Source organism: Meleagris gallopavo, chromosome 4, assembly GCF_905368555.1.
Source record: "Meleagris gallopavo chromosome 4, MGAL_WU_HG_1.1, whole genome shotgun sequence".
In the NCBI taxonomy this organism is placed as follows: domain Eukaryota; kingdom Metazoa; phylum Chordata; class Aves; order Galliformes; family Phasianidae; genus Meleagris; species Meleagris gallopavo.
Genome location: NC_139407.1, coordinates 12,404,868 through 12,424,492, shown reverse-complemented (window position 1 = coordinate 12,424,492; position 19,625 = coordinate 12,404,868). Strand labels below are relative to the sequence as shown.

Genomic DNA, 19,625 nt, shown 5'->3' with positions numbered 1-19,625 from the left:
GCTCTTTAAAGAGCATGGGTCCCAGGAGAAAGGGAATCAGAGAACAGGACCAGATTGTAGTATCTCTGCAACTTTCTCTTCAAGTATTCAAAAAATGCGTCTTGCTAACGATGATGTATAGAGCAGAAATAAAAGGTCTCAATGAAACATGCATATATATATATATTTAGCACAGAGAAATATATAAGGTGTTAAGATTTTCAGGGCAAGTCAGGAAGATCAATGAATGGTCTTACAGAGAACATCCATCTAGGAAATTATTCATCAGTGATACATGGAGAATAATTGCAACTATGTAGGACATCTAGCTCAAAAACAGAACATAGAGTGGACAAAATTAAGTCACAGAATACTAGTTGCAGATATACATGAGAAATGAATGTTGCCAAGAAATGGCAAATGGATGTGATCACAGAATCTTCCCAGACAAGACAGACGAGTAAAGTACAAGGCAGAGAAAAATGGTAGGTTCTCTCTTACTCCATCAGTCACTTGGCATCAGCAGCTGCTACTACTAATATGATGTCATCTGTGTTATATACAATCAAAGTTTTATATTTTCAGTTGGTTTTCAGTATAAGACAGAGCTTCTGTTTAAAAGAGATATGTGCACTCATTAGGGTTGCTGGTACTGCGCTGTGGCAGAGCGTTGTGCAGAGGTTGCTTCTGGGCTGCTGCTGTTGGAGTAGAGCACAGAACTGGTGAATTAATTCATGTTTTGAAAATATTCTCCGCGGGATCACTCATAAAACATGGACCTTGTTTGCACAAAGAACAGAAATAGGCAGCAGTTGTCAGCTCTGGATCTCCATACTCTTCAGAAAACTAGGCAGATGCTGTTCTCTCTGTGCTGTTGTTTGCTGTATGAGTAGTCAGTTTGTTGGTATAAACCCACATATGATTAATGAGAAATTTATGAGGAAAAGCACAGGAAGAAGTGTCAACTTGAGGGAATTCCAAATGGCCTTCAGTGGCTCAGAAAGTATTGTTTTTTTTTTTTCCAATTATACTAGTTGATGAAACAAAGTATAAACTATATTATATTATATATATATCGTATTTTATATTATATTATAAAATATATTATAGTTATCTTGCCTATCTTTGAAAAATAAAGGAAAAGAACAGGACTTCATATTTGGGTGCTATTAATTATTTATGTGTACATAAGAATGTTTACATGCATATGGAATCATAGTATATCTCACCTGCAAAGCTGCAATCAGTTTTGTCCCAGCTGTACGCTCTAGAAAGCTAACACAGAACTAGACATAGCCACTAAAAGAAAAATCCTGCAATCTCAATGGGAACATTAATGTGCCCAATTTACAAGCACATGAAGCATCCAGAACACGTTCCCTTTGTTTCCTGCAAAGAGATAAAAATAAAACAACCTGTAGTTTATGAATGTCTGAGATATATAACTGTAAAAGAGTTTCATGAAGTAATTCTGTGAATTCTCATTCTCCTGAGCTGCTGCTTCTTCTGCTTAAAGGTTGTCAGTAATGAACGAGTGCAAGTGAACAGGTCAGGAAATATGGCTGTAAGGAAGTCTGGAGGTAAATATACCTCGCTGCCCACTTGGATGTGATGTGAGGTGACTGAGTGACTGATTTAGTATGCCTGAGCATGAGTAAAAGAACATCCTGATTCGATATGATTGCAAAGATAAAAGATCATGTGTGTAAATGATTATCTCACTGGCTGTACAAGTAGAAGATAAGGCAAAAAGACAGGAGTAAATGAAGAAAAATGGGAAAAAATGAAATGCAAAATAAATGGTGGAGAAGAATGGTCTCAGATGGCCCACTTCTGATAATCAGTGGGAAATCTATATTAGCAATTAGCTTCTAAGCAGGAAGGACACCATTGCATTAATTTAATGTTGCCTGCACCTAACTTATCCCCAGTTTCTCAAATCATAGAATCATAGAATCTTTAAGGTTGGAAGAGACCACCAAGGTCTGGTCCAACCTTCAACCCATTCCCACCATGCCCATTAACCATGTCCCTCAGTGACACATCTCTGTGGTTCTTGAACACCTGCAGGGACGATGACTCCACCACCTCCCTGGGAATCCTGTGCCAGTGACTCCCCATTCTTTTAGAGAAGATTTTTTTTTTTTCTAATGTGGAGACTTTCCTGACTTTTCTAAAGTGACTTTGCAAATAGGCATGCAGGACACATGCAAAGGGGCTAGCTCTTCCAGCAATCTTTGCAATATGTCTTGTAAGTTTTGACAGGAACAGTTTGAAGGAGAATGAGGAAAACATCGAAGGCAAGACACCTCCTTCTGCCAGGGAATTGCTAGATGTACAAGTTCATTGATTTAATAATATATGTTCAATTTCAAATTACCTACTTATTGTAAATTACTATATTCTTTGCTGCATTTAGAACATCTGCTTGTGGGTGGAGGGCATTAAATAGAGTTATAAAATTCCACTTAATTCATCAGCCATTTTGCTTTCTGTTGTCATGAGTGAAATTGCAACACAAGGCAAAGCAGCAGCAAATAAAACACTCTGACACAGCCGTCTACCTGAGGGAAGTGTAAAGATAGTTCACAAGACAACTCATCTACCTGACAGATTTAACAGGAACAGAATAGCTGAAGTATCACAACTTGCAGCAGGCAGTTACTCTGGATGAAACTAGAGCCCTGCTCCATACGTGAATGTAATGGCAGAGTTACCTTCAAACTGTTCCACCCTCCCTCCATGGGATTTATGAGACTACGACAACAACAACAAAAAAAAAAGCATAAATGTGTGTGTTTGTTTGTGTCTGTTCACCCCTCTATCTCAATGTAACAGAAAACAGAGTTAATAAGTAAATAACTAAGATATTCCTGCTTGATTATTTTTTTTAATGCTCTGAAAGAGACACTGTCTTCAGCAGCTTCTTTGACGTTCAGTTTGATGGGAATTAAATACTTTTCTTTGAAACTACAAGATTATAATTATTTTAATCTAGTGGTTTTTTTTTGTTTTTTTTTTACCGCACCAATTTTTAATATTTTGTAGAATACTAATTTTTTTCAGGGTATTAAAATCTGTAATAATAATCCTTTCCTGGTTCAGAAAGGCTAAAAACCACTCTTCTCTTACATACTTGTTTGTAGACGCCATTGAGATGTTCCAAAGTTATGGAAATACATTCATGGATACACGTACAGTAAAACATCTAGTTTTCTCCGATTGCCAGCTGAACGTGCGAATGGATTGAGCTATATACAGGATTTGATCGGTACTTTAGATTATTGTTTTATAGAGAGCTGAACTAGAAGAACAAAATCTTGCGTGACTCAGGGCAATGCCATGCTCTCTCAGTCAAAGATAGCAAGAGCAGTTGACATTACATACAATAAACCTCCTGTTACTGTCACAATTGACAGTCATGTTTTTTGGAGTGGGAACATTATCCTTATCTCTTGGGTAGAAATACTGTGTTTTTACTGATGATGAGCTTATGAAATTTGAAAAGATAAGCGATCATAAATTTAATATTAAAACACTGTGTGTGAAATTAAATAACAGGCATCTGCTCCCTAAGTAGCTTCCAAAGTTAGGAGTAGCAGTGACAGTAATGACTCAGGAATAAATCCTGAAGTCACTGTATCATCTTTTTCTTTCCTAACTAACATTTGCACCATATATCTATTTAAGATAATAATACCAAAAAAGAAAAAAAAAACCTACTCTTCTCACTTTGGAAAAGTAGTAAAATTGGAAACAAATATTTCATAGAATCATGGAATGGCTTGGTTTGGAAGGGACCCCAAGGATCATCAAGTTCCATCCCCCCCTGCCACAGGCAGGGCCACCAACCTCTGGATCTGGTACTAAACCAGACTGCTAATTCGTTCTGAAGGAGGGTGCAGATGGGATTATTCTATTGTCACATTTGTCGGTCAGTGAAAGAGAAAGCAATGTAAGAACAATAAAATGTAAAGGGCCATGTGATTTCATAATTGGCTTTTTCCTTATAATTCTGGTTATCTCATGTTTAATGGCCAGGTTTCCCTTCCACTCAAGTCCACAGGGCTTTTCTGCTGGTTTTGGTGTTACAGATTCTTAACTCATTCTTTACTTATATGATGATTTTGGATTTTATATGTCTGTCAATTTGTGCTTCAGCAAATTCTTGGTGATCCATCAAAAAGGCCAATAGGCTTTTACCATCTTGTCAGCTATTTTTTCAGCTTCCTTTATTTTAGAGTATTGAAGTTCATAGATAATAATTTTTCCTCTTCCTTTGTTGACAGTGGGAACTCTTGCACTAAGTTTTAAATCATGCCTTAGACTATGCGGATCTATTAAAGCTCAATCTGCAGAGAAAGCAATTATGTCACCTTAAGTGGGACTTTTCCCTCTGTCTTTCGCACTCTCTGATGATCTTACAGAGAAAATAATTTATGAGACTTTAAAAGTCAAAACAAGCCCTCAGAGATGCAAAGGAGGACTGGGACTTGCAATTAGACATTACATTATGTGTGTAACTAATCACAGAGGTAGCTTTCCTCACCGGCAGTAAGACATGACCAGAATTGTAGATGCTGTGGGTGTGCAGAAAGTCAGACACCTCGTGTGTCATTTGAAGTACCCATTGCTAAATTCCAGATTGAGAAGACAGAGACGAAAAGAGACGTTTTTCTAGTTCTTAAGTAACAAGTCACAGACAGACAGACAGAAAGCTGCGGGAGGTGTAAAGATGGTATTCCTGAGCCTGTGTTTAACAGCTTCTCATCTATCACCTTACATCCTGATCAGATCAGTTCTGACTAACAGTACAAACCTTATGAATAGTTGGTGGTCTGCCTGAGAACTGCTGATTTAAGAGGCAGCAGTCCTTTGTCCCACCATGTCTCTTTTATGGATGTTAGCATCATCAGCAAAGAGGCTATGAACTCAGCTTTTGGACTTCCCCTTTACTATATATAAGAGGACAGCAGGAGCAAATTCATACCAGCAAGCACTCTCTGTTTATGCCGTAAGAAAACACTCTGACATTTTAGATTACATTTCATAAAAGTCGCTCCGTGTAAATGATATTGAAATACCATTCAGTTTCCTCTCTGCTGTGACTCAATGTTGCTTTGTCAGAAATAAACCCATTTTGAGAGCTTCTTATTCTTTGTGAATGTCCTGTGGCAGAGATGACACTTAGTGGTGTTTTTCTGAAAAGCATACTTAGGGCTCCTTGTTTGTTTGTTAATAGCTATTTCAAGACTGTGAAGTCGGAAAACATCCAGTGAGGACCAAATCAAAGCCTAAGCCTACTAAGTCCATTCATGAAGAGGCTTAGCAGAATAAGTACAGAACTGGAGACTTCTGTCCAAAGTATTTTCTCACTAATTGATGGGATGATGTTGAATAGTTTGCTGAAATGTTTTCCTCTCTTCCGTACTGGGATGGGAACACAAATTTTTATTTCCATTTGTTAATGTGATTGGAAATTGAAGTAGAGAAAAATCATGTTATAATTAGTCAATGCTTAAACAAAATGTAATAGAGGTTGCAGAATTAGTGTCTATGAAACAGCATGCTATGCAGACTGGATTTTTGCAGCAAAGGCACACATTCCCCGCAAGAGCCAATGTTTGGGGGGCTCTGGTGGAGGCTGGTAGGGAGCAGACCCCTCTCAGAATTCCAGACACAAAGCCAGCCTGGGCTCCTCTGCTCCCTTCACTCTTAATTGAATAGTGGGAGTTACATCTAGGAGGCATGACATGTAGATTAGTGTGGGCTTTCTCAAATTCTTCGAAGCTGTAAAGCATAATTTGGGATTTAAAGTACAATTTGAGTGCTAATAAATATTTTTCCATGCCGTTTTTGAAGTGGATTATTGAAACTTTTCTCCAGGCCTTTGGGATCTTGAAGAGCAGTCACTTAGAAATGGAAAAGATTGATGATACCGGTAGCAGTACTTCACTGAGGGAATAATTAGTAATATCCAGCTTGAAAAAATGGCATTCACCACTTCTTCCTTTGCCAGGAGCCAGAAGGGAGTCCAGAGAAATCACCTCTAAGTGAGAGCATTGCTCTGGAGCAGAAAGCTTCATCCGAGGGGAGGATATCTCTCAGGAGCATCTGAGTCTTGCAGTACTCCAGTTTTCTCAGGGAGACCTTCCAGAGTTTGTAGGCCATGGGGAAATCCCACCGATGGTGAAAGATTTATTCCAGCATTTTTCAGGGGGCTCTAAGGAGCATCCCCAGCAAGGAGAGTGAGACCTGTGCCTGCTGCCTTTGCCTGGCATGCACTGCCAGAGCTCTTCAACAAAGCAGGAAAAGCACAGATAATTTCATGACAATGAGGACAGCCTCTGGGCTCTGATGCTGCTGAATACCTATGGGGTTTTTTGAATGTACATCTGGAGCATGAGCTTCCCTGCATTGCTTCCCAGAGCTTCACCTGGCATAGGACGTGGTACTTGCCAAGGGAAAAAATTCCAAATGCCTCAGAGGGGTCAGCACAGGACAGCAGAGCCTGACAGGACAGGTGTGACAGGGATGGGCAAGGTGTCTCTTCTTGTGCTGTGCTATCACGGTGACTGAGCATAATGCCAGCTGACACCGTTCTGCAAAGGTTAAAAGAGGTCATGGCTATCCATGAGGATGCTGCTCAAACATCTTTCCAATCGGCAACTTTTCTAAAAAAAAACAAACGCTCACCATTTCATCTACTGCCAATGTGCATGGTATTTAATAAGGTACTTAATTAGATGTATGTAAATGCATCCCCTATGAGCTAATCTTGGCCAACATATTTTACCTTAAATAGAGGAGTCATAAAGATTGCACTTGCCTAGAACATAGCCCTAAGAGGGGCTGCACTTTGGGCAGGGCCACACTATTTGCCTGCACTCCATGAGGTTTATGGCACCACACGGCAGGACCTGCCCCGCACCTCTCTTCTCCAGTCAACGGCAGGGCCCCACTGTTTGGTGGCACTAAGGCTGAGAGCAGCTTCCAAACATACAATAAGCAAATCTGACTGCAAATCTCAAACTAAGTCATACGTAGCTTATCTCCCTGGGGATGTTTGCTATGCACAAACAACAATGCTTCCAGCTGAGAAAGCCATTCCCAGTATGTCTCTTTAATAGAAGGAAGTTAGCATTAAATACTTCAGAGCATGCACCCATGTTCTGCTTAGCAAAGCTCCATTTTCCTGTTTTAAATTCAGAGCTTCAGCTCCCTTGATCCAGGAGGTTAAATACTTCAAATCACATCAGTGCCCTGAGATGATGAAGGGCCAGCTTGACAATGATGACTGCAAGTCGAAACATTAAGAATGCAAATTATCAGCCAAGTGACAACTGTTAAGTTGTATTATAGAGCGCGCTGCTTCTGCTTAGCAGGAATGCAGATAGAAATGATGCTCCTGTGAATTATTTTTTAAGGCCAGGGGGAGGGGGGAAATGACATGGTTTATAGTACAGGGAAAGCATTTGTTCTCTTGCCCATTCATTTGCTGTTTTGAAAACAAGCAACACTATCACCTCAGGAAATCTGCAGCTGAGATCCGTCACTAGGCAATGTCCTTTCTAATAAATACAGGATGATGAGGAGTAAAGAAAAATTAATAAAAGAAGCTTTGGTTCAATAATTAATATGTTGTATAATATCATTTCTCCTTGTCAGATAGTCTAATACTTTCTGTGAGTTGTAGATAGCATATTGTAGGATTTAAAGGTAACGGCCTATGGCTACTGACTGCTGATGTATCATAAATACACCACTCTGGTAGAGCTTGTTCAAGTACTTTTGTATGTGACGTTGATTTCATCTCTGTCTTCTGCCAAGAAAATAACTTTCTAGAAATTCTGCGTTAGATGTGCAAAAGAGATTTTCTACGAAGTCAACAGCCAGCATGGAAGTACCTCACTTATGTCCCTTTACTTGTTTCTAAATTCTTCCTTTAAGCCTCCTGCCACAAATTTAGAAATCTGATGATGACCTCAAATCAAAATATAAAAACCAAAATACTATTGCTAGAATAAAATAATAAAAGAACACCCCTCTCTCCTCCAAAAAAAAACCCTAACTGAATGATTTTATGACACATTACACAGATCACAGAGTAAATTATTCTTTGTTACATGACACTTCACCACTGACTCCAGCAGGAGTAGGATCAAACCTTGTCTTCTTCTAAATAGTTAGGGTAGTCTTGTATATCTGCCAGCATTTGTCCTGCACTTGATGATCCAGTCTGCTATGGTGAATTCCATGCTCATGCTGCATTGGTATGTTTTTCATAATTCTTGAGAAATACATCATTTTACTAAAGCTGACAAAGGTGTTAGTGCCCGCCAGTATGATTGCATTGTCTTAATAAAACCCATGGAGTTACTCTCACCGTATAACGTCTAACACCTATATGTGTCTTATTCATTGATGAATACAACAGCTGCAGACAGCCTGCAAGCAGAAACTCAACTGAATGTAAATACAGGAAAAATTTATAGAAAAAACATTGATTTAAAATTCACAGATCCAAGTACCCACCTTGCACAACTCAGTCAGAGCCAATCAGGTTTTCTTAATGTCCAGAACTAATAATCATTGTCTCCAAACACAACAAGAGAGTATTTTGCGCTCTTGTATGGAAATCAGTGATACAGAGCTACTGCTGATATCACACTACAACATCTGTATATTGCAACTTACCTTGCTGTTATTTTCCTTGTGTAAAATATGCATTCCTAATAGAATGATTCGCTGGTGAATTATTTTCTAATGTGCAAACTATCTTTTAACGTATGATGCTTTTTCTCTTGCTATAAGCAGTGCTGTTTTCTGTGGGGTTTTTGGGTGTTTTTTTTTATTTGTTTGTTTTTTGTTTTTTCCCTTAGTACTTGAAAGTTATTTTATCCTTGGCATTTTGAATAACGAGTTCTGTGAGATAAAGCACAGTGAAGATCTTTTGGAGAAGCATCTGGAATTCATCTGTGTAAAGAGTAAGTATAGACATGTAGAAGATAGTGCTTCTAAAATGATTACTCACCTTCTTGATTTAATAAAGTTTTATAGAACTCCAGATTCAAGTTAATGTGGCTCTGAAACAACCAGTTGTATTTATAACATAAAGTAGCAACTAATCACAATCTCTCATTGACTGTACCTCAAAGTACTTTACAAAGGAGGTAAATATCATTATCCTTAATTTATGAATGGCACAACTGGCAGACAGAGAAGTATGACCAAGTACCTTCCAAGTTTTTCATCAAGCTATTATAGACTTTCCAAAACTGAGATCACACATACCAGCCAAGAAATTTACATCAAACACAGTTCAATAGGAGAATGACAGATAAGTATAATATGCAAGCATCTCATACTTCTAAAGGAGTTAATAAGGTACCATATGTGACATAGGTTTGCTGTTCTGCATTACTCTTGGGGTTAGTCACCATAAAGAGAGAGACCTTTCCTAATTCTTGTCCAGAGTTGGACAACATGAAATATATTTGAAGTAAGTTACAGCTGCTGAATGCTGTGGGAGTGCAGAAATGCTCATGCCTAAGGAGTCCAAAGTGACCCTTCTGAAATTTTAAGTAGCTTGTTCCGACAATAACAAATGTGTCACTGTAAGTTCCTTTAAGGAGTGATCATCTTCCTTCTTTGTGAACTGAATCTCCCCCTAGAAGCTTGAGTGTTTATTGGAACACCACCTTACACAATTCCTGACATTCAGGTAATGCGACTTTGACTGTATAGACCATAGTGGTAATTTGGAGGAAGTCTGATAGGATTAAGGAAGTGTCTTTGCTGTCCCTAGCCCATGAGTTAGCACCGAAACAATGTGATAACTGTATTTCCTGAAACAAATTAATAGAGATATTGGAATGATATCACCACCATTTCCTACTGCAAAACCATTATGATTGTTTCACGTGTTCTAATGGAATCTTAATGTCAAGTACTGTTTATCAAACAATATTTTTAAATAGTAAACTAAAAATGAAGTTTCAGTTAATACAGAATTCTTCAGCATTGCTATACAACACTTTCAATTTCTGAGCATGATCGACTATTTTTATCAAATCCTCCAGGTATACAGGGTGTGACAAGCTTTTCGAATTTCCCCAAACAATTTTGCAAGTGCACCTTCACCCTGATTTGGAACTTCCTTATTATTCTAGTCTCAGGCTTTTCTTGATGAGAAATGGCATGTTGTGCCAAATTGCACAGCAGTCTCTGCATCAGTAAGAGCACTGTAAAAATTAAGCACCTGTCATTTTCCAGTTGCAACAAGTAATATAATTTCCCACAAAATCAAGGCTGAGATTCATTCCCTGAAGGTGGTTCAGTGTGGTCACAACACAGCAAGAGAGCTGCCAGGTTGAGCCAATGTTTGAACCTAAATTCCTCCAATACAGTAATGAATAGAAGTGCAGCCTTGGATTGGAAAAGAAGGCCTGAAAAACATATATATGAAGGAGTAATTGTTGTTTTTGCTGTGAAGAGCATAGGCCTGGAAACTGCATCCTGCGTCATTGTGTCCAGTCCCCTGCTGTCTTAGGCAACCACAACATACAATCCTTTTCATAAATTTATCAAGTTCCATCTTGAACCCAGTTAGGTTTCTTGCCCCCAATGGGAAGGCTGTTCCCAAGCCTCACTGTGCTGAGGGTTAGAAGTATTCTTCTAATTTCCAGTTCACATTTATTCATGGCCAATTCCGACCCATTTGTTCTTGTGCCAACATTGTTCTGTAGCTTAAATAGCTTTTCTCCCTCTCTTGTGTTTACCACCCCTGATGAACTTATAGAGAGCAGGCTGTCCCTTTGGCCTCTCGCTGTCATGCCATCCTGTTTGTACACGAGCTGCAATCCCCCTGAACAATGGATGAGCCATTGTTTTAGGGAGGCTAGCTGCAAATAAAAACAGTGCTCTGTCTTGCTGTCTGGGGATGGGCAACATCTATCATTGGGTGTCAGGCGACCCACCAAGCCCTCTGGAGCTCAAACACAGCTCAAAACAGAAGTGTAATGTCATGAACCAGTCACAACAGAGTGAACATAATGGGGATGCTTCAACACATTTCCCTAGTTAGCCCTTGCTACTTATGAGCATGGAAGAGCAAAAATTGTCAATTATGAGATAAAACTACTGGTCCACAATGGCTAGGAAGAGAAAATTACCATCAGTAACTGAACTAAACAAATATTTCCAACAATGTTATCGTATCTGTTGAAGGAGGAAAACATATGCATGCTTTCAGACATAGTGGGAATAACTAGCTAGAGAGCCTAGTGTATGTGAGCCTTCTCTTATGGAGGCTCTTCTGTGTGTGCCTAGCTTTGCTTGGTTGCAGCTGTTAGCATCCAGGAGGCAGTTTATGGAATTTTCTCGAGCCCCCCCGCAGTTTTGATACTGAAAGGCTAATCGTATTCCCTGACACACGCTAGAGCAATTTAAAAAGGTTCTGCCCCCTTGTGTTTCTTGTTTATGTGTTTTTCCCATGCTTCCATAATTAGGAAATCTCAGAGTGTCGTAACATAAATATCATTTTCTCAATGAGCAAGATTCAAATGGCAGCGTGTCTTATAAAGGGTTCAGGCCTATCCAGAGTTCTTTCCCCATGTTTTTATGTATTCTACCATGTATGTGCACTGCAATATAAATATTATATTATATATTATATAACATTACATTAGATCATATTATATGATATGATGTTTGTGGTAGGAGAATTAGGAATAGTCGAATCTTCTGGCAAGGCCTCATAGCCTGGGGACTGATGACCTTGCAATTCAATTATTGCTAGTATGACTATAGTTGCTATTATATTCGTAGGCAACTCGCTCTCTTTGAGATTCTCTAAAATATCAGTTTTTTAGTCATACCACAATGTTCAGAGGGCTCTTTACTTTCCAGTATACTCATAATGGTCAGAAAATCCATCCATATTTTATTTTCAAACTAAGAAATAGATTCCTGTGTGCTGCTCAGGAAAAAAAAAAAAAAAAAAAAAAAAAAAAAAAAAAAAGGACTCCAAAAAATTCTGCATTCTCTGAGCAGAACCCAAGAAAAAGTGGAAAGGTTGAATAAAGTTAAAAATAAATAAATAAATAAAATAAAAAAGTGACATAAATTAATTGAAATTATGTGAATTACAGCTGCAAATCCATTCCTGCTCTAGTACTTAAAAATACTTTCTCCTGTCATTAATAGCTTTTTCTTGGTTTCACATGCAAAGGTGAAGGGCTTCTGGCATGTCATTTCCTGGAAGCTCTAGTTTGTAAATCAGACATGTGATAGAGACAAAATAGAGGTCTCCCTGTGATAAAATCTGTCGTAATGCTGTCTTTCTGTGCAGAATGCTGGTGCATACTTTTGAGGAGATGATGTAGTGCGCTGTTCTGAAGCACCGCTTCAGCATCAGTCTGGACAGCCCGCATCCTCAAGCATGTGCACGTGCTCACAGAGTCTACTTCCACAGCATTTGATGCTAGCACAGCCCCTAATGACAGAGCTGGAAAAGCAGAGTTGTTCTCAAATTGTAGCCATCATCTACTCATGTTTTGGAGGCAGACTGATATGTACAGCTCCTTTTTCTCAATTTTTCTGTCATTTTGGTGAAGACATTAAGTCTGCTACAGAATCAAATACTGAAATAAAGGACCTGCTTTTGGTGTGAGTGCAATGAAAGAGGAAAGATGGGCCTAACTCTACTCCCGGCCAATACTTCCTGATATTTCATGGCTTTGGCTGAAACAGATTTTCTGTCGTCCTTGACACATGATCAGACTCAACTTCAGCTCGTGTATATCTCAGCAAGACAGATTTGGCAGTGGGAGTGATGTTGGTATTTGCAATAAAATTAAGCATTCTGGGTGCAGTTGATGAGACTATTCCCTTGAATCATCTCACTGTGAATTTGACTTCCTTTCACTGTGAGTTGGATAGAGGCCAGTGCTTTGGGTGCCTTGGGCCAGGAAGAACATTAGAAGAGAAAGAGATAGGAGATTTATCCACTCTGTTGGAAACTAGTCCCTTGGTGATCAATGCTGATTTGCTTCTTCTCTGGACATTCTTTCCTGTCTTCATGGATTAGATGCTGGTAGTGTGGAGAATAGCAATAAAATTGTTCACTTGCTGCATCTGGTGCAGGGAAACTTTCCAGAGATGATTAGTTTAAGCATTCTAGAGAAACATAATAAAAGGGAGATCATTATTATAATGTGTGTGTTTTAGGGGATCCATTACTTCAGTGTCTTGGCATTATTACATAATTTAAAATAATAAAAACAATTATCTTTAGAATAAAGAGGACTTTGAACATGCTGAGGTATATGTCACTGCTTATGAATTTGTTAGGCAAGGAGCATCTTGGCAAAGCCTTTAGAAATTAAATAAAATGTAAGCTCAAGTGGTACATTTTTGACAGGAAAAGGAAAGCCACAAGAGTTGGGTTCAGCGTTATCCACAGCAAAATCAGCTTCCACATCTCCAAGCTGGGCATCAACATAGTTCAGACTCAGCTTGTTCTTCCCTTTGTGATTTTTGCTTTTCTTTGTGATGCACAAAAATAAAGAGAAGAGGTGATTTTCATCCACAATGGATGTCATTTTTTCCCCTGGACATCCCATTAAGGCTATATCTATGGATGTATTGGGATACAGAGATCAAATGGAAATCCCTAATATCGTTACTATGTCCCTAAATCTCAAGCTGGAAAAAATCTTCCACAAGCTACTCAAATGCTTTAGGACTTGATGGCTGTGATACCCATAGCAGTTTTGAAATGGCAGCAGGAAAGCCCAAATGGAAATAAGTGGGATCTGTAAAGCTGTCTTGCTCTTGAAATATAATTATTTTGACACATGGCAATTGCCTGATGGATATGTGAGTGACTTGGATCTGGGCACGAGGACTTTTTCCCTCACAGCTTTTCCTTCTGCATCATTGACTTGCTGAATGACTTGCATAATACTGGAGGTATTCAAAACTGCAAGGACTGAGAGCTTTTGAATGTGAGACTGTTGTATTTTGAGACTTCAGCACAGGTTCCGTTGTCTCACTTTAACCCTCCAACTTTGAAAATGACAGCTTTCATTTACTTGACTCAAAAAAGACTTGGGAAACCCAGTCATTCAAATCAGTAATATGCCTACCAGACACTGCATAAAATGTGCTACTTAGATGCAAATTATTAGTGATTATGTATTATTTTGTCAGTATTAAAATACATCAACACTGAACATATTGTCATAGATGCTGGAGGATGCGGTGGGGCTACACAGGCGATTTTTCTTTATAAAATACCATGTGTTTGGCATGAAAGTTAATTGAGGCAAATGTTCTGTTTCAATAGATGTCATATAGCCACCAGAGTATGGGGAGGATGACCCTCTCCCACATTAGCACAGCACTGAAGGACTGGCATTATGGAAAGTATCCTGGTTTCAAAATGCTGAACTGCATTCATCTCGCTTACTCACTCCAAATTCCTCTTGAAGTCAGTGGGTGGCTGGTCCTAAAAGAAATGCTGGACTGAGAGCTATGTTTTTCTTAGATAAAAGTTACGTAGAGTTATTGCTCTCTCTGTCCCTTTCTCTTCTTTCCCTAAGAATCCACATCAGCAACTATTTGTATTGGCCACACCATTATGTTAAACAGAAGGGGCTGACTTACATACAGCCCACACACAATCACAATCACCACGTAGCACAAAGCTGATGTCACCTTTTTCTGCTAATCACATAATGGATTTTGTTTTCAGTCTGTGCACCAGTACAAAATTTATTAGGCTAAATAATTCCAAAGGAAAGATATTACTAAGTCAAAACAGTCTGAAGGACCACCAAAATTCAGAGTGAAAAGAAAAATACAATGGCATCATATGAATGTTCTAAAAATTCTCTATCAGTTTGATTTCCGTGATCCATTTTTCTTTTCAATCTGTGGAACAACACCCTCCTAGGCTTAAATGTTGATGAATTCCAACCTTCTTTTCATTTTCCCCAAAACAATCACTTTGTCACCAAGACACATATGAAAAATTTATTCCTGTCTCTGCTTGGCATCACTGCCACCTCATGGATTAATGAATTCTGTGTCCTCTAATTCCCCCACATTATGCACCTCTGTTTTATGTGAGTAGCCAAATGTATCAAGATTCATTTTAATGAATGTGAGTCACTCCCTGTATTCAAAAGGCAAGACTGTTATGTTGTAAGTTAGCACACCATTAGCTGTGCTAAAAATAAACAAGCATTACCTGCAGGAAAACCTATGTAGTCAAAGCACACACTGAGAAGTACCTAAAAAATGTCCAAAAAAAAAAAAACCAAAAAAAAAACCAACACTAAACCAAACCAAACCAAACCAAAAAAAAACACATGAAGAAAAACATAGGCCAGGAATGGTGTTTGTGCTGTGTGCAAAGGGAACAGAATAGATTGTGAATGCTATCTACCCTGCTTTTAGATACACTGGAGTAAACATAGAGTAGGACCTGAAGATTGCTTTACCAGGAAATTCAAATTCAAAACATTCAATGTCATTGTAGGTTTTATCAATTCTCTGCTGGGTTTAATTTAATTTAATTGCTAGTGTTGAAGGAAAGAAAAATAAATGAATGATTCTTTGTAATACCAATTTTCCTCTATGTTTTGGTTGGTGTAGAGCAACTATTTCTTCTGTGGCTAGCTGGAGATTTTAGAGTTTGAAGATCTAAACATTTCAAGGTCAGCCTGAATTTGCTTGAGCAGAAGGCATGCATGGCTTTGTTGTGTGGTATTTCTGTTCCACTATTTTCATGACTCTTAGTGTGGTGCAATGGGAAAATCTTTGGTTGAGTCTCAGAAACCAAGCCCATAAATCAGTAAGTCAATCAACAAGTCTGGGGAACAATATGTTCTTCTATTTTAATTTCTTTGTGAGAAATGTGTAAATAGATACTGGCAATGAAGCTGGAATATAATGGGTACTTATAAATTAAGGCATCCGATGATTTATTCTCTCTACGTGCAATGTGAAAAGAGGTTACGCTTTCTGATCTGTTAAAACCCTATTTTTAAAATAATAAAATTTCTTTAGCTTTCAAGGATGAGAATTACTGTCTTCTGACCAGCTTCCAAAAATGTGGGAAGTTAGCACACTGAGAAGAAAATTTAGGGACTCTCAGCAGAACATTTTGATGTGTCCATGCTTGCACATTATCAGATACCTACCCGTGGCACTTCACACACCACACAACAGCAGGGCAGACCATCCTGGGCAGGAGTGGCACTTGCCACTACAGACTCAATCTGGCCCTGTACTTCACCCAGTGTAAGACGTGTCTTTACCTAGGTGTTTCCCACTGTAAAACTGTATGACAACACTAGGCTTACCTGTTTCACAGCAGTCTCTGGAAACTGATTAGTTAATATTTGCACAGAACTAATAAAGGTAGCCATAAACTGTACAATGTAAAGCATTTGCCAGAAGAAGAGGAAAAGGTTTGAATCATTTTGTCCCTATCCCTTTGCAGATGAAGTTACACAAGCATTTGAACAATTGAGGAGTTGTCTGTACAACTGATCTCAAACAGCTAATTTAAGCTCCACTTACTGAAATCCTTTCAAACAAAGCAAACAAAATGTATTATATGATGAGATTTCATTATGGAAAACAACAGAAGTCATTAATAAAGTTACATCATCCATTCCAGGAAAATAATGCAGACACTGTGATTTAGGAAGACCAATCCTGTATGAAAGAGTCTACTAAGTATTTACTACAAACAGCTGACAAATGGAATTCATAGCTCAAAAAATGTCTGCAAAATCTCTTGCCAACCTATTTTAAATAATTCTGTTACGTTTTTGCTGTTGTAAAATAAGGCTATATTTCTGGATGACTTATAATTGGGAGGAAAAAAAAAAAACATTTGGGAAACCAATTGTTTGCAAACAGTAGTCTATCTTGCCCTAAGGACCTGACTTTTAAGGTGTTTGTGGGCAGGCAGACCATAAATGGAATTTTCAAATGCTTCTAAATATCTAAATGAGGTTCCTATGAATTTTTAAAATCACATTTCTGCCTATCCAAATCTTGGCATGCATAAATGCCTTTAAAAGCTGACCCCATGTTTTTGCAACATGAAAGGCATTATCTGAAGGCCATTTCCACTGCAAGAGGCAACTGCTATTACTGTACCGCAGCAATGTCCCTCAGATGAGGTGAACCAGAGTAAGTCAAAACAACTAAGGAGTAGAGCAACAGAGAGGGAATTGTGCTAATTCAGGCTATATCTCCTATCTTATCACTAGAAGACCATTAGGTTGAGTGTTTTCCCATCTTCAACTTGTTCTTTTAAACTGTAAGCCAGCATAAATTTAAACACAACCTCAGCTGTGCAGGAGAAAGGATCTGGAGAAGGATGACAAGCAGTGAAGAAGTTTCAATTGACACATATTAACAGCTACACTTTGAGGCATGATTTAGTACTTGAGTTTCAATTTAAGACACGGAGCCCATCCATCTACTTCTGTAAAGATATATGGTATTTCTAAAAATATAATTCCCAATCAAGCTAGCTGGCGAGTATGTCCTGAGTTCAGCCACAGATGTAAAGACTTAATATTGTTTTTTGAACATGAGAGACGCCTTTTCTTTTTCAAAAATATGGTAACCAGATGTGGCAATAATCACTCTAAACCCAGTCATAGAAGTGCATAATTCAATCCTAATTTGAATTCCAGCAGATTTATCTAAAAATCAAGTTATGAATCAATAAGCATACCAGTGGATTACAAGCTGTTTATTTGTACCTGTAAAATAAGTTACAGCTATAATAATTGGAGATGGATCCAAGAACTGGACTAGAACCACTGGTGAAAGAAATGTTCTCTAGAACACAAGACAGTGTTCAGCTTCCCTTGCGAACACAGTAATTAAATGAAATTCACAATTAAGGGATGTGAAAAAAGCTAACAACATATAAGCAAAAACCACTATAAACACCACACTGAAGAGAAATCTGGCTAGCTCCAAACCCTGCTGCTGATAATTCGAAAAATGTAGCCATTAATTTAAAACAAGTATCTTTGATGAGTTTTCTGAATTTTTCTTGTCAGTTTTCTAAATATTATTTTTTGAAAATACCTACTATTTAAAACACCATTAGGTTTAGAACAATCTTTATATATACATTTATATTTTCATATGAAGTGCTTTAGAATAAAAAAAATGCAGAGAATCACGTTGGGAGGGTCCATATGGGGAGGGTAGCATTCATATCATCTGAACAGGTTGTTTTCCTTCCCGAAATGGTCCATTCGGTTTATTGCAATGACTTAAAAACTTAGAATAAAGCGAAAAAATCACTGTCCTTAAATTTAAAAATGATCTTTTTACCTAAAATTTAGTACTCCAGCAAAAGCTTCTTTCACTTAATTCGGTTGATGAAATATTTCTATAATACAAACACAGACAGATGCAAAATCAGTTCATGCAGATTATGTTAAAAACATAGCTGAATTATTAATATCACAGCATTTGATCAGCTACTTCATCACATTTTTCAAAGCAACAAAGCCTGCCCTTACACCTGCAGAAACAGGCAGCTGCACAAGGTGTCTCCTTGCACTGAAATTACTTTCCAGCTGCTTTGTCAACAAAGTGGCTCCCCCTAGGCAAATCTTTCTTGCCCTTGAAAGAGTTGAAAGATTCGTTCTGCTCCATAAATATGATCAATGTGTAGTGGGACAGATTTGCTGCATCTCAATCTTATTCTAATCTCTTCCCTCAATATCATCAATACCCTCTGTTGCAAGAAATTTCTGGAACAATTGTGTGAAGCTGGGAACACTAGGGACTGCCCTTTCGCTCTCCAGATCTTTCAAGGAAGACTGGGGAATAAGCACAGCAGGTGTCAGTGACTAGCCTAGGGATCTCTGCACAAGCTGCTCAGGAAGCAGCAACAGCAGATGCCAACTTTGTCAAGGCCTTCAGACAACACAGCAACAACGACAGATATGTAATTGTCAGGCACTGGAGGAGGACCTGGAAGGCAGAAAAAATCACAGAATTCCCACTGCCTTTCCTAGTCCTGTGTTTCCTGGATTAACAGAGCTTCCTCCACTGAAATCAGTGTTTGTCAGTGAATTCGTTGCTTCTCATTCACAGCAGGAGCTGTTGCACTGTCTGGAATCAATCAGCATAAAAATGCTGTTTTTCATATTGTGGATTGTTTATAGTTTCTGCTGTGATTGATACCTTTTGAAGGTCAACCAAAGCATATAAATGTGAGGGTATAATGGGTGCAGTTGAAATGCTCTAAGAAGCCTTTTAATTACTGCCGTTAGAGTAGGACATACAGTGAAAAATATCTAGTGTGAAACAGAGCTTGGAAGAGAATATGAGGAGGATGTTGAAGACCAAATTATCCAACAGAACTCCAGCTACTCAATAGAATTAAACCTCAAAGATTTCCACGTCATGAATTATGTTGGAAGATGTCATGCTGGATTGAGCTACAGAACTTCATAGACAAATCCTTTTCTACTTTCTTTTCTTATTTATTTACTTATTTAAATTACTTGGAGCATTCCGAAGGATCTTCAGATTCCAAATGAAACAAATCTAAATTGCTACTTATTAACAAAACCAAGGAACATTCA

At 38.3% G+C, this 19,625-nt stretch overlaps 1 protein-coding gene across 1 annotated transcript in view; it reads left to right on the top strand.

The window, feature by feature from the left end:
• IQCM (IQ motif containing M) overlaps positions 1 to 19,625 on the top strand; it is a 274,157-nt gene that overhangs the window by 217,392 nt on the left and 37,140 nt on the right. Inside the window, exon 36 of the mRNA XM_085222190.1 lies at positions 8,862 to 8,966. The gene's annotated coding sequence lies outside the window, so the exon portion shown is untranslated. The remainder of the gene's footprint in view (positions 1 to 8,861; positions 8,967 to 19,625) is intronic.